Genomic DNA, 11893 nt, shown 5'->3' with positions numbered 1-11893 from the left:
ACCCCAGAAAAAAGTAATGTTAATGGATTAACCAATATCAAAAATATCAAAATTTTTCTCCCAAAAAAGTTTACATTTAAAAGTAAATAGGGACATAAATTTTTAGGAAAAAGAACCTTGTCTTTTAAAAAACAACGTTAAAAAAATCCCCAGTTGCAAAGGGGCAAAGTCATTACAATAGACCCAAAAGGTTTAAAAATTTCATTTAATTTTACCCAAAAATCTTTATTTTTCCCTTTTTTTAGAACTGTTTCAAGAAAACGACTTTCCCCAAAAAAGCTGAAATAAAAAAAACTTTTATTACAGCCCAAAGTGGCAGAAATTTAAAAACTATTTTAAAAAAAGGGTTTTTAGGGGGAAAAGAATATTTCCCTTTTCCATAAAACAAGTCTAAAAATTTCGGGTGGTTTGAAAGAACATCTAATAAATCAAAACGTCATATATACTTCTACTTGGTCATAGGTTATGAAGTAAAAACACAACTATTAGACTGTTTTCCAAAATCAATTTTCAAAATGTTATCTGAACTTGTCACAGTTTATTAGTCTGTATTGTCAAGGTCATAGTGAAGGTCAAAACTGCTTTATTTAACGGCCAATTTTGATTATAAGCCTTTTCAGTACAAGTGTTAAAAATGACAGTTAAATGTAACGAACAATCTCTTTTAAAAGGTGAATAAATATTGCTAGAGCATAGAAAAGAGTAATTGGAAGTGCAAAGCATCTATGCTACTACTGGAACATAGGGCATGAAGGTCAAATTTTTTTTGAAAGCTGTTCTAAGCTTATTTTAATGTACCATTTTGTCCTTCACACAGTTTATACATTTAAGTAGAAATGGGTCTATATTATGAACAGCCTATTTCCAGACTGAGGGCAGTTGAAATAGTAACCTAACAATGCGCCAAAATAAAATGAATGTATGCATATTCGTAATAACTGTGCATGAGAAAATTTGTCAATAATAACACAATTAAAGCTTGGAATAAGAAAACTAGTAAGACGGTTGGAGCAATTTTTTAAAAAAGAGCGCCTGAAAATATATAATAATCCAGTTTTAGAATAAATGACTTACACATTTGATATTGGTTTCAAATTGACAATGGAAACTACTTTTTAAACCTTTAGTAACAAAGGAACATTATAACACTCGCACAAGTATTCCGTTGCATGTGGATGAATTCATATCTTATTTACTATTAAATAGTACTGATTTTGTTTAATTGAATATTTGGTTAAAATTGTATGACACTGAATATAAAATTACATAACTTGAGTGCTGGTTTAAAATGAATTATACACCATTGTAAAAAGTCTTTCGTCAAAGACAACATGTACACAACCAAAGCCTAAGATGACATTTCATTTCGCCATTTCATGCGATTGTGTGTAAAAAAAAACAGTAAAGAAAAGGTTATTGTAAAAATTGTGATATGTTACTACACCTTCGTATTCATTAATAACTGAAAGGACTTTCCAGATTTATAGGTTGAGGAAGACCTGAGGTGACCCTTCGGCATGAACGGGCACTTGAGCTTTAACGTCGACTTTCTGTAAGCTAGCTGGAACACAGTCTAGACTATTCTCAGTGTTCGATAGTTTAATTAAAGCAAAATTGAAAAAGGGACATTGTTCTGATTTTGCTTGGCAGAATTACCTGTCCTTAAAAATAAATAGTTATTTAAAGTTTGAAGTAAGTATTTGAAATGGTTTTGAGAAAATAAGGAAAATATTCAAACAACGGAGATAATGAAGCAAAAAAGACAAGTATTCTTTACTGAAAAAGATCTATGATCGACAGCCCTTTACAATATGATTTAACATGAAATTTGTAAAAATCATGAAAGGGCATACGCTTGAGAAATGCTCTCCAATTTTGATAGTGAACAAGTATTCCAGGTGTATACAGAAACTATTGTATTGTTCTTTTTTTTCTTCTTTTTTTTTTGGACAATTTGAAACTTGCGTGTAAAACATTTAGTATTTTAATCTTTTATAACTTTATATTTAGAGTTACAAGTGTTTTGACATTGTCTTCCCTTTAAAGTTAAGGAGTGATTATGACAAGACTCTCTGTGTTGTATCTCATCTCGGAATGATAATATTCACGCAAAATACTACTTGACTTGCTATAACTCTGATAAAATCTTTTAAAAATCACATTAAATAACAGATAGTTTATCAACAAAGGTACTATCCTTCAGAATAATCGTACGGTTTTATCTGTTGAGTTTTTTTCTACATCGATACATTGTTTGAACTTGTTTCGCAATCGAGCTTAAATAAATATGTTTAAACCAAACATACATTGAATCTGCCTATTATCTTTTTGAAAGATATTTTCATGTTGATAATAGTGATTATTATAATTATCATATATTATGTACATTAAAATGCACCGCAAAAAAAACTGCGGCACCATTGCTTGAAACTTTTATCATGACTTGTTTTCTTTCTGACTGTCTGAATAGTTCTCTTTTTTAATACAAGAATAATTGTAACAATGGTTTCAATAATGAACCAATGAAAAAAAAACAACCTTTAAACAAGAAATTATTAAATCAATCGATGAAAATGCATTGTATGAATTCAGACATATATTATCGATTCGACCTATAAAAAAGATTCGATTTATATTTATCATCACACCAGATGTCGAATGTCAGCGTATTGTTTATTGTAATGTCTGTGGTCTGGTTAATTGATAATATGCATATTTTGGTATTACAATAATTTAACAAACTGTTCCTAACATAGTAAACAAATATATCATTCTTTTATAAAAAAATATTTCGAAATAAGCAAATGAAAATACGAAAAAACAACAACAACAGCATAACACAAGGGCTACTAGGGTCGAAGAGATCTTCCGGGTTTTCGTTACTATTCGGCGACAAGGCTTTGAGTATATAATGTTGAACTATATTTTCATCACGCAATATATCTTCTAACATCTTTAAGATATAGGGCGTTTATATGCGTTTTTCCGCCTACAGCCTCCTGGGGTGTACTAAAACATTAGTTTGATCACGTTTACACATTAACATGTAAAGCGACGAACCACAGGTGCTCGTCCAGTCTTGGTGCCCATATAAAAAAATGAAGTTTTAAAAAAAAAATTGAAAAAAAAAAAATTTGAAAAAAAAAACCATCAAAATTACTATTTTGGGTTGAGTGTAAGAAAAAAAAAATTTGATTTTTTTTTCCTATATACCATTACTACGAAAAGGTCACCTAGTCGCCGTAACGCTATGGAGCTTTACTAGGACACGCTGTGGAACAACCACAATGTCGAGTTCTGTAACAATACAAGCTATGTCAGTATGGACATTTTCATGTTGCAGTGGAAAAAATGAAATTTAGATCGGCACAGTTTTTAATACGTAAAGACCGATATCGGTCGGTTTTGCAAATACGGTATCTGTTGTTAAGATGCTGTAAAGTTACTTTTTTGGGTTGAATGTTTGTAGTTTATACCGTATCTCACTGTAGAGTTTATATATAATTCATTGTGCAGGCGATTTTTTATTGTTTTATTGAATAATATAGGTAGGTTTTAATTTATTAAAGATATGATGTACCATTTACAAAGATTCTATATAATATGAATCATCATTAATATCAATGCTTGTACATCTATTGTATTTCTAAATCCTACCTTGACTGTTTTACCAAAGACGTATACGTGAAAATATGTTTTATATTAATGGTTATTGAATGTTGTTTTGATGTTTAATATGGATTTGAGATAAAAATAAAAAGAAAACAAATACAAACAAACAAAAAAGTTTATACAGTAACGATATAGTGTTAAAGCTACTTTCCCACACAATAGGAGTCTAAAAATATCAACATATTTCTTTACAGTTATAAATATGCACATAAGTAACACGAGATAATTTTGACCTAACACTGAACATAGATGTGAACACACCATCATCACACTCGTTAACATGTAGCAAGAATAACAGCTTGATGCCGGTAGACCTTAATTTTTAAACCGATTTACAGAGATTTTGTGATGTTGTTTGTTTGTTTGTTTCTAAAGACATCATTTTTTTATAATATATTGTGCAGCAATCGAGTGCAGGATAATTAACTTACCATGCGCAACCGCTTAACCCGCAACCAATGGATCTACTTGCAACCAGTTAACGGGTGTGTTTATAATTTAAGTCAATATTTACAAAATAAAACGTTGCAACGGTTAAAAATCATATGATAAACATTGTTAAAATTTTACTTATGTTCTAACGTATAAATTAATAAAATTTATAAGAGATTATACTTTATACTATTTATTTACATAATATCATATACAAGTATATTATATATCTAAAATATCCACACATACATAATTAATTATTGATATTTATACACATACCAAACACATCATACCAATACTCATAAAAAGCGCTTGATACAGAACATCCGTAAAATCTTAAATGTATTGATAGTAAGAACGTTTTAACCAAAAACATGATCTAGCAGGACCCAAAGATTTCAACCCCTGGCCAAATTTTTCTGGACATATAAATTTGCTCGCGATATGATCATTTAAATTTGTATTTATATATTATTATATTATGCACAGTAATATATTATTACACAATTAGATGTTATCAAACATACGTTCTTTACTCTCGTGTACAATTAAATATTGATTTTTGGATACATAACTAAATTTGATTAAAGAATCTAAATTGTTTTAACCACAGCAAAAAAAGGATTGTCAAAATGCAAGGATCATTATACAGTGTCAATATCATGCTTTGCCATGACTAAACTTTATTTCCGCAATCACTACAAATGCTGGTGCAATACAATGCAAGTGTGAAATTCAATTGTAAACATCCGTTTTTCCATTGCTAGATTAGAGTTCATTATCGAACGTGATATACAATTTAAATAATATATAAAACTAGAAATGTGTCATCATGCCACGGATGCCCCCGCATGCAGCCAAAATTTCAGATGTTATAATATTTAGTTCCAAATTTGTTTGCACAAATTATTTTTTTTCATTTTAAGTTCAAAGCCCTTAAAACTTTTCAATGTTAACACAAACCATTTTCATACAATGTTCAAGGCACTGAAATTATTCAGTCTTAACCTTTTGAAAATAGCATATTTCATATTGGTAGCCAAAATAATGGCTACATACATTTCCACAAAAGTAGGAGTGCTGAAACTGAAAGTTCAAAATTTTTCCAACATTCAAGAAAGATAAGTTTTACCAAAATCATTGAACCACGACCAAATTCAAACTTAAACTGCTTATTCCTAAGATGTATCTTTATTATTTTCAAAGTGAAAGGGACATAACTCTGCCAAAAAATCATCGAACCATGACCAAATTCCAACTTGACCTGCCCATTCCGTTGACATATCCATATGTCAAATTTGAGTTGAATATGAAACACTGTTGGGTAGATAATGAACAGAAACTGTAAATTTCATATTATTTTCAAAGTGAAAGGGGCATTACTCTGCAAAAAATCATTGAACCATGACCAAATTCGTACTTGGCCTGGGCATTCCAAAAACATATCCATATGTCAAATTTGAGTTGAATGTGTTGTACCATTAGGGAGATAATAAACAGAAACTGAAAATTTCATATTATTTTCAAAGTGAAAGGGGCATAACTCTGCCAAAAATCATTGAACCATGACCAAATTTGAACTTGACCTGCGCATTCCTTTGACGTATATATATGTCAAGTTTGAGTTGAATGTGTGGTACCGTTGGGGAGATAATGAACGGAAACTGAAAATTTCATATAATTTTCAAAGTAAAAGGGACATAACTCTGCCAAAAATCATCGAACCATGACCAAATTCGAACTTGACCTGTATTTTCTCATGACATATCCAGATGTCTAGTTTGAGTTAAATGTGTTGTACCATTGGGGAGATAATGAACGGAAACTGAAAATTTCATATAATTTTCAAAGTAAAAGGAGCATAACTCTGCCAAAAATCATCGAACAATGACTAAATTTGAACTTGACCTGTATTTTCTCATGACATATCCAGATGTCTAGTTTGAATTGAATGTGTTGTACCGTTGGGGAGATAATGAGCGGAATCTGAAAATTTCATATTATTTTAAAGTAAAAGGGGCATAACTCTGCCAAAAATCATCAAACCATGACCAAATTCGAACTTGAACTGTATTTTCTCATGACATATCCATATGTCAAATTTGAATTGAATGTGTGCAACCGTTACTAAGATAATGAACGGAAACTGATGATGACGGAATGACATAATGACGGAAGGACGGAATGACGGAAGGACGGAACAGGGTAACACTATATGCCCCGGCCATTACATGGCGGGGCATAAAAAACACAAAAAACTACTAATTTACACTTTACTTCTTGAAATGTTTGAACATTTTACTAATAATCGAAACGCAACAAAACATCGAGTTAAAAAAATAAATATGTTTGGATGGAACGACAAAGAAAAATTTACTTTATTTTCAGAAACTTCTAGTTTGATATCACCTAAAGTCTGTCTAAATGTTTAGCTAAAATTTGGCTGCATACTTGCAACAAAATACTTCATCAGTATAAAAATCTTGGTAAAATTCTGTAGGGGATTAAAGTAAAAAATGATTTGATTTTATAAATACTACACATATTGAAGATACTTTTGCAAATCAGATTTGTTAGCAAATAACGTTTAGATAATGGTTTTAGAGCATGTTGGACGCTTGTTGCCTGAAGAAAGTAGCGCTTTTTGCCAAATAATTTGCTTAATGTTAAGGCTTAGGTAATAAAAGAAGAAAAATGTAAACAAAGTACACGTAGTATTTTGACTTCCATACAAAATACCAAATCACTAAATGTGCTAATTGCTATAAAACCTACAGAAGAAACAGACTGTTTAGTTAATTGGCCAATGAGTTACTTGTTGGAAACTAATAATACAAAAAAGAAACGATTTTGAGAAATAAAGATAAAAGCATTTCTGGGGCATAATGAACAGACTTGAACATTATTGGAGAGGTAATCAGACCTCTCCACAGTGTTCAGACTGATTGCTGGCGGCATCCATTTTTGCGTATCTGACTGTAGTGAATGAATTTCATTTACAGCTTAAAACCATTAGGAGCAGTCTACAAAATTTGTTTTTCGCATGCTCCTTTTCAAAATACGACTTAACTTAAACGAAAAATTAAAATCGAAGTGAACGAATCGGTACATAGAAAAATCGGAAAATATCATTTACGTTACTTAGCGCTACGTGGGTGTTTCATTCTGTCATTTTTAGAAATGATCTATACAATTTTGGTTAAAACAAAGTAGATATGTCATGTGTAAAATTCTAAACGCTATAGTTGGTCAAAATATGAATATAAAGTGTTATTAAAAAACTGGCAGTTTTTTAAGAAAGGGCCAACTTTAGTTGACCCGTAATAGGGAACGCAGCTTTTTAACCAGAATATATTAATTATGTTTTTCATATTAGACATATTCAGTAAGAATTAAATATATTTCAATAAATTTTTATGATTGAAATATTTTACTAGAGAATGAGCAAAGTATATCATTCTTTAAGCAGCTTATGTAATCAAAAAGTAAAATTAAATTTTTCAAAATAGCGAAATTTATAGATGAGTCGATGAAAAGTGGAAATTCTTACAGCTTCTTAAAGCATAATTAAATGCGTATCTCTGAAGTATAAACTTGATGTTTATTAACTTGTATTTCTCTGTACATTTGTTTGATTGTATAAGTTTAAAAATGTAAAAATGTTTATATTTATATTGATGTTAATTAAATGTCTTTGCAATGCAGTGTATATGTGTAAATGGACAAAGGCAATATTCATTGTCTATTTGCCAATAAATTTGAAACTTGAATAAAAACGATTAAACGCAAAGGCTTGCATAATATAATTTTATTCAACTCGTTCAATAAAAATAGTTTTAAATCTACAATCTACTCCATATCTTCTATGTAATATCAGATCTCATGTATCTTAAACTTGCTAACAACTTCCATGTATAAATCTTTGAGGGATGTTGCTATGTCTTTTACTAAATGCTGATTATTAATTGTATACAGACCATAATAGACCAATTTATTTTAATTTTGTTGTTATATAAAAAGAAAAAATGCCCATCTCTAAAAGTACTATGAATTTGCCTAGATTAAGAAGTTAAGTACACGTGTCTTGCTACGGATTCAAAACTTATGTTTAGAGCTTAAGTCGGCGCTAGAGGTCTGAGACATGACGTACTTTCCATTGTTTCTATACTAGTAATACTGGTAAATAGACATGATAAATATGGGTGAACATTTCACTTATCTTTTCTAGTCATTATAAATACATGTTTGTGATTGCTTATTGTAATCGCTTTAAATGTAACAACATCAATGACAACGAGGTAATTGTTTTGTTTTTTTGTTTGTTTTTTTTTGTGTGTGTTTTCTTTTCTGGCAGATTCCATCTGACTTTGTATGCAATACAACCCTTAAAAGTCAAAATGTCTGCTGTCATCGGTGCACTTTTAGATGTCTCTTGGTCGATGCAAGACAGCATTGGAGATGGTGTGGATGAGGAAGGTGGCAAATGGGCACATTCAATATTCAGAGTAGCTGATGATCTTGTTAAATATGACGTCTCAGAATCAAATCGAGTTTTTGTCGTCGGTGTTGGAGCGAAATATTCCGAAGATACATTTGACATAATTACAACGATCATGAACTGCAGGACACCAGAAGATGATGCAAATGAAATCCCGACAGCTTATCTAAACGAACGCGCATCTTGGACAACAATAGAAAGTATTTTAAAGATCCTTGAAGAAAATGGCGCACATACGATAAGAAAATGGGCAGAAACAAATACTGTAAGATCTGCGGTATCAGAATATATGGCAAGGATAGTTTTGAGAAAATTAATAACAGACGCACAATTTACAAGGAAATTTGTTACCGACTATTTACCGCCAGCATGTAGAAGTTGGGGCGACAGTTCAGGTGCAACTTTTTTACAGTCATTCTTTTCAGTTGTTGTAACACCTTTCCGACAAGCGACAAAAGAAGATATCGAACAAGTCATTGCAAAGGCTCTCCTTAAAGTTATAAACAATCAGTCAGTATACTATGTCAAAAAAGTTTCAAATATTCTACATGGACGCATCGAAGAACGAGATCTGACGAAAGAAAGAGTACACGAATTACTTCAACTTGTAGAGCCATTTATTTATGGACGGACACCTTTGTATTCTGCTATCAATGAAGCAGCAACACTTTTCCATGGCTTAGACCGAAGTTATCAAAAGTATCAAAAATTGCTATTCATACTCTCAGATGGCATACCTACAGACGCCGGAAATGTACACAGTATAAAGTCAAAGTTTCAACAAGAAAAAGTAACAGTTGTTAGTTGCTTTATTTCAAATTCATCTCGTGTTGAGCCTCGAAAATTGCATAGCGTGTCCGAGCATTACTGGGAGCATGGGGCAAAGTTTCTGTTCGACCTGAGCTCATTTATTCCAACCTCGTCCGTTACAAGAGCAATATTCATCAAAAACAAGTGGAAGATTGACATAACCAACAATGAAACAAGACTGTTCATGCACGTGAATCACCCAGACCACTTGAAGGATGTTTGCAATTTGGCACGTAATGCAGTTTGTTGTCAAGATTCATTATCAGAATTACTTGTGTCTGTCAAACTTGATATATACATCAACGACAAGAACCGCTCGGTAAAAGTTTATGACCAAGGAAAAGACGGAACCTGCTATGCTCATGCTTCCGCAACTGTTCTTCATCTGGCTATGCATCGGATTCTCGGGCGCAATGGTGGATATCCAACGTTTGAAGCCCTTCGAAATGAAATGATCCGACGTTACGGTATACATGGCGCAAATACATTACGAGTCCTTCATGAAATTTGTCCCGAGTACCGTTTCCGTTGTCGTGAGGTTGACGTGCGTGGTGCAATGGAAGCCATTACAGAAAAACGTCCAGTCGTCGTCAAATTCCGCCTGACGGAAAGAGAGTGGGATACGTTCTACGAATTTTTCAGACTGACACCTAATGGAATTCTGACAAAGCGAGATCTTGACATCGATCGTAGAAGTAGATGGGACGAGATATCCGGTCATGCAGTGGTTCTGTCCAGTTATAACAGTAAATGTCTGCAACTTATGAATTCGTGGGGAGAAACGTGGGCTGACAGCGGCTTCTTTAAAGTACAGAATGCAGACATTCTGAGGATGGAATTTATCGATGTTTACTGGGATGAAGGCGATCTTTCTTTTGACGAAAAGATATATTACAAACAGCATGGAATTGAAGTTGCTGAAACCTTGATGAGGTCTCTGAGAGCATTACAAATGGCGGAATTTACTTGTCCGAAATGTAACAGGGCATCGAATGTCGACGAATTTTCAGGAACACTGGCACGAGTGTGTTGTCCACGCTGCGAGCAAGAGTTCTCAAGTTATGATGGAAATGGAAATCTCTTGGCACTCAACATTTATCTGACATCATTAAGCAGGTAAACGCTTGGGTCATCATGACGTATAAAAGACTCAATGTTGAAAGATGTTGCACTTTACAATATCTTTCACCAAGAGACTGAGTCACCAACGCGATTTTCAACTAACAGTTCTCAAAGGACCTCCTTTATCCTGAATTTTAGCACATGAATCGCTTTGTCCTACACATTTGAATGATTCATATACATCACGCTGCTTCTATGTATTGCAAAAAAGGGATTAAAAATGACATCAGTTAAATTTGTTAGGTAGGTAAATGAGAAAAGTGATTACTTTTCATTTTGAAAAAAAATATCTGCGAATGTTACGATGTTTTTTATTCAATTAAAAACAGCAACAGCAAATGACAAATCTTAATATTCAGACAGGTGATACGCAGAGACACGTTTTACTCTAATTTACAAAAATATTTTATTTGAGATTTTATATGTTAGTTTATAGCAATTATTGTTCGCGATTTATTTTCTACAGTTTTTTTTTTATTTATTTTATTTATTTTTTTTTGGGGGGGGGTCTTTGTTTTTTTGTTTGTTTTTTTTTTTCTTTCTTTTTTTGTTTTTTGTTTTGTCTTCTTTTTATTTGTTCGAAGTGTTCAAATTATTGCTAAAATATCAAAATTAGCGAAAACCTAGGGGTTTTGGGGATTATACGTCTATATGCTTGTGGAAATAACTTGAACTGAACAATATAAAACATATTTTGTAAACATATTGAAGCTGGTCAAATAGCCTAAAAGTAGTAAAATCATAAAATTTGGAAATGCAGAGCCTTTAAATGGTAAACTCTGCAAAGAATAATAAAGAAATATATACAGAACTATATTGGATAATGATTTTTGCGCGATTCATAGATTGAATCAAGTGAAAAGAGTTGCCACGATTTTCAATTATTTTGGTTCAATTTGCACAATAAATAGATTATTCTCGGGAATGATCTGAAAATTTGCACACGAGTTATTGGTCTAGATCTACATCAAATGATACACATAACTCGGAAAAATATTTCCAGTCCTCTCATGTCAAAAACCTCAGTGTAGTCCCCTTAAACATATAGATTTACATATTTTGTTAACATATTGAACATACATGTGTATTGGCTGACAGTATAAAGGGATTACAATATTCAATGTGATTCAACTCTCAAATTTAAGGTGCAATGTCATTTATCTTCACTTCAACATCTTTGATAGAATGCGTTTCTGTTTCTGTTATGTCAATTATATCTTGACCTTTAAAGATAAAATGATGTCAAATAAAAAAAATTTCTTTATAAAAGCTTTGTTTATTATCAAACAATTGTAATGTAAACCATATCAAGATTCATGTTTCTTTATACATGTAATAGGAGTGAATATTATACAATAT

The sequence above is a fragment of the Ruditapes philippinarum genome, unplaced genomic scaffold, assembly GCF_026571515.1.
Source record: "Ruditapes philippinarum isolate M1 unplaced genomic scaffold, ASM2657151v2 ctg8043_1_1_1_1, whole genome shotgun sequence".
NCBI classification, from domain to species: domain Eukaryota; kingdom Metazoa; phylum Mollusca; class Bivalvia; order Venerida; family Veneridae; genus Ruditapes; species Ruditapes philippinarum.
This window is presented reverse-complemented; position numbering follows the sequence as displayed.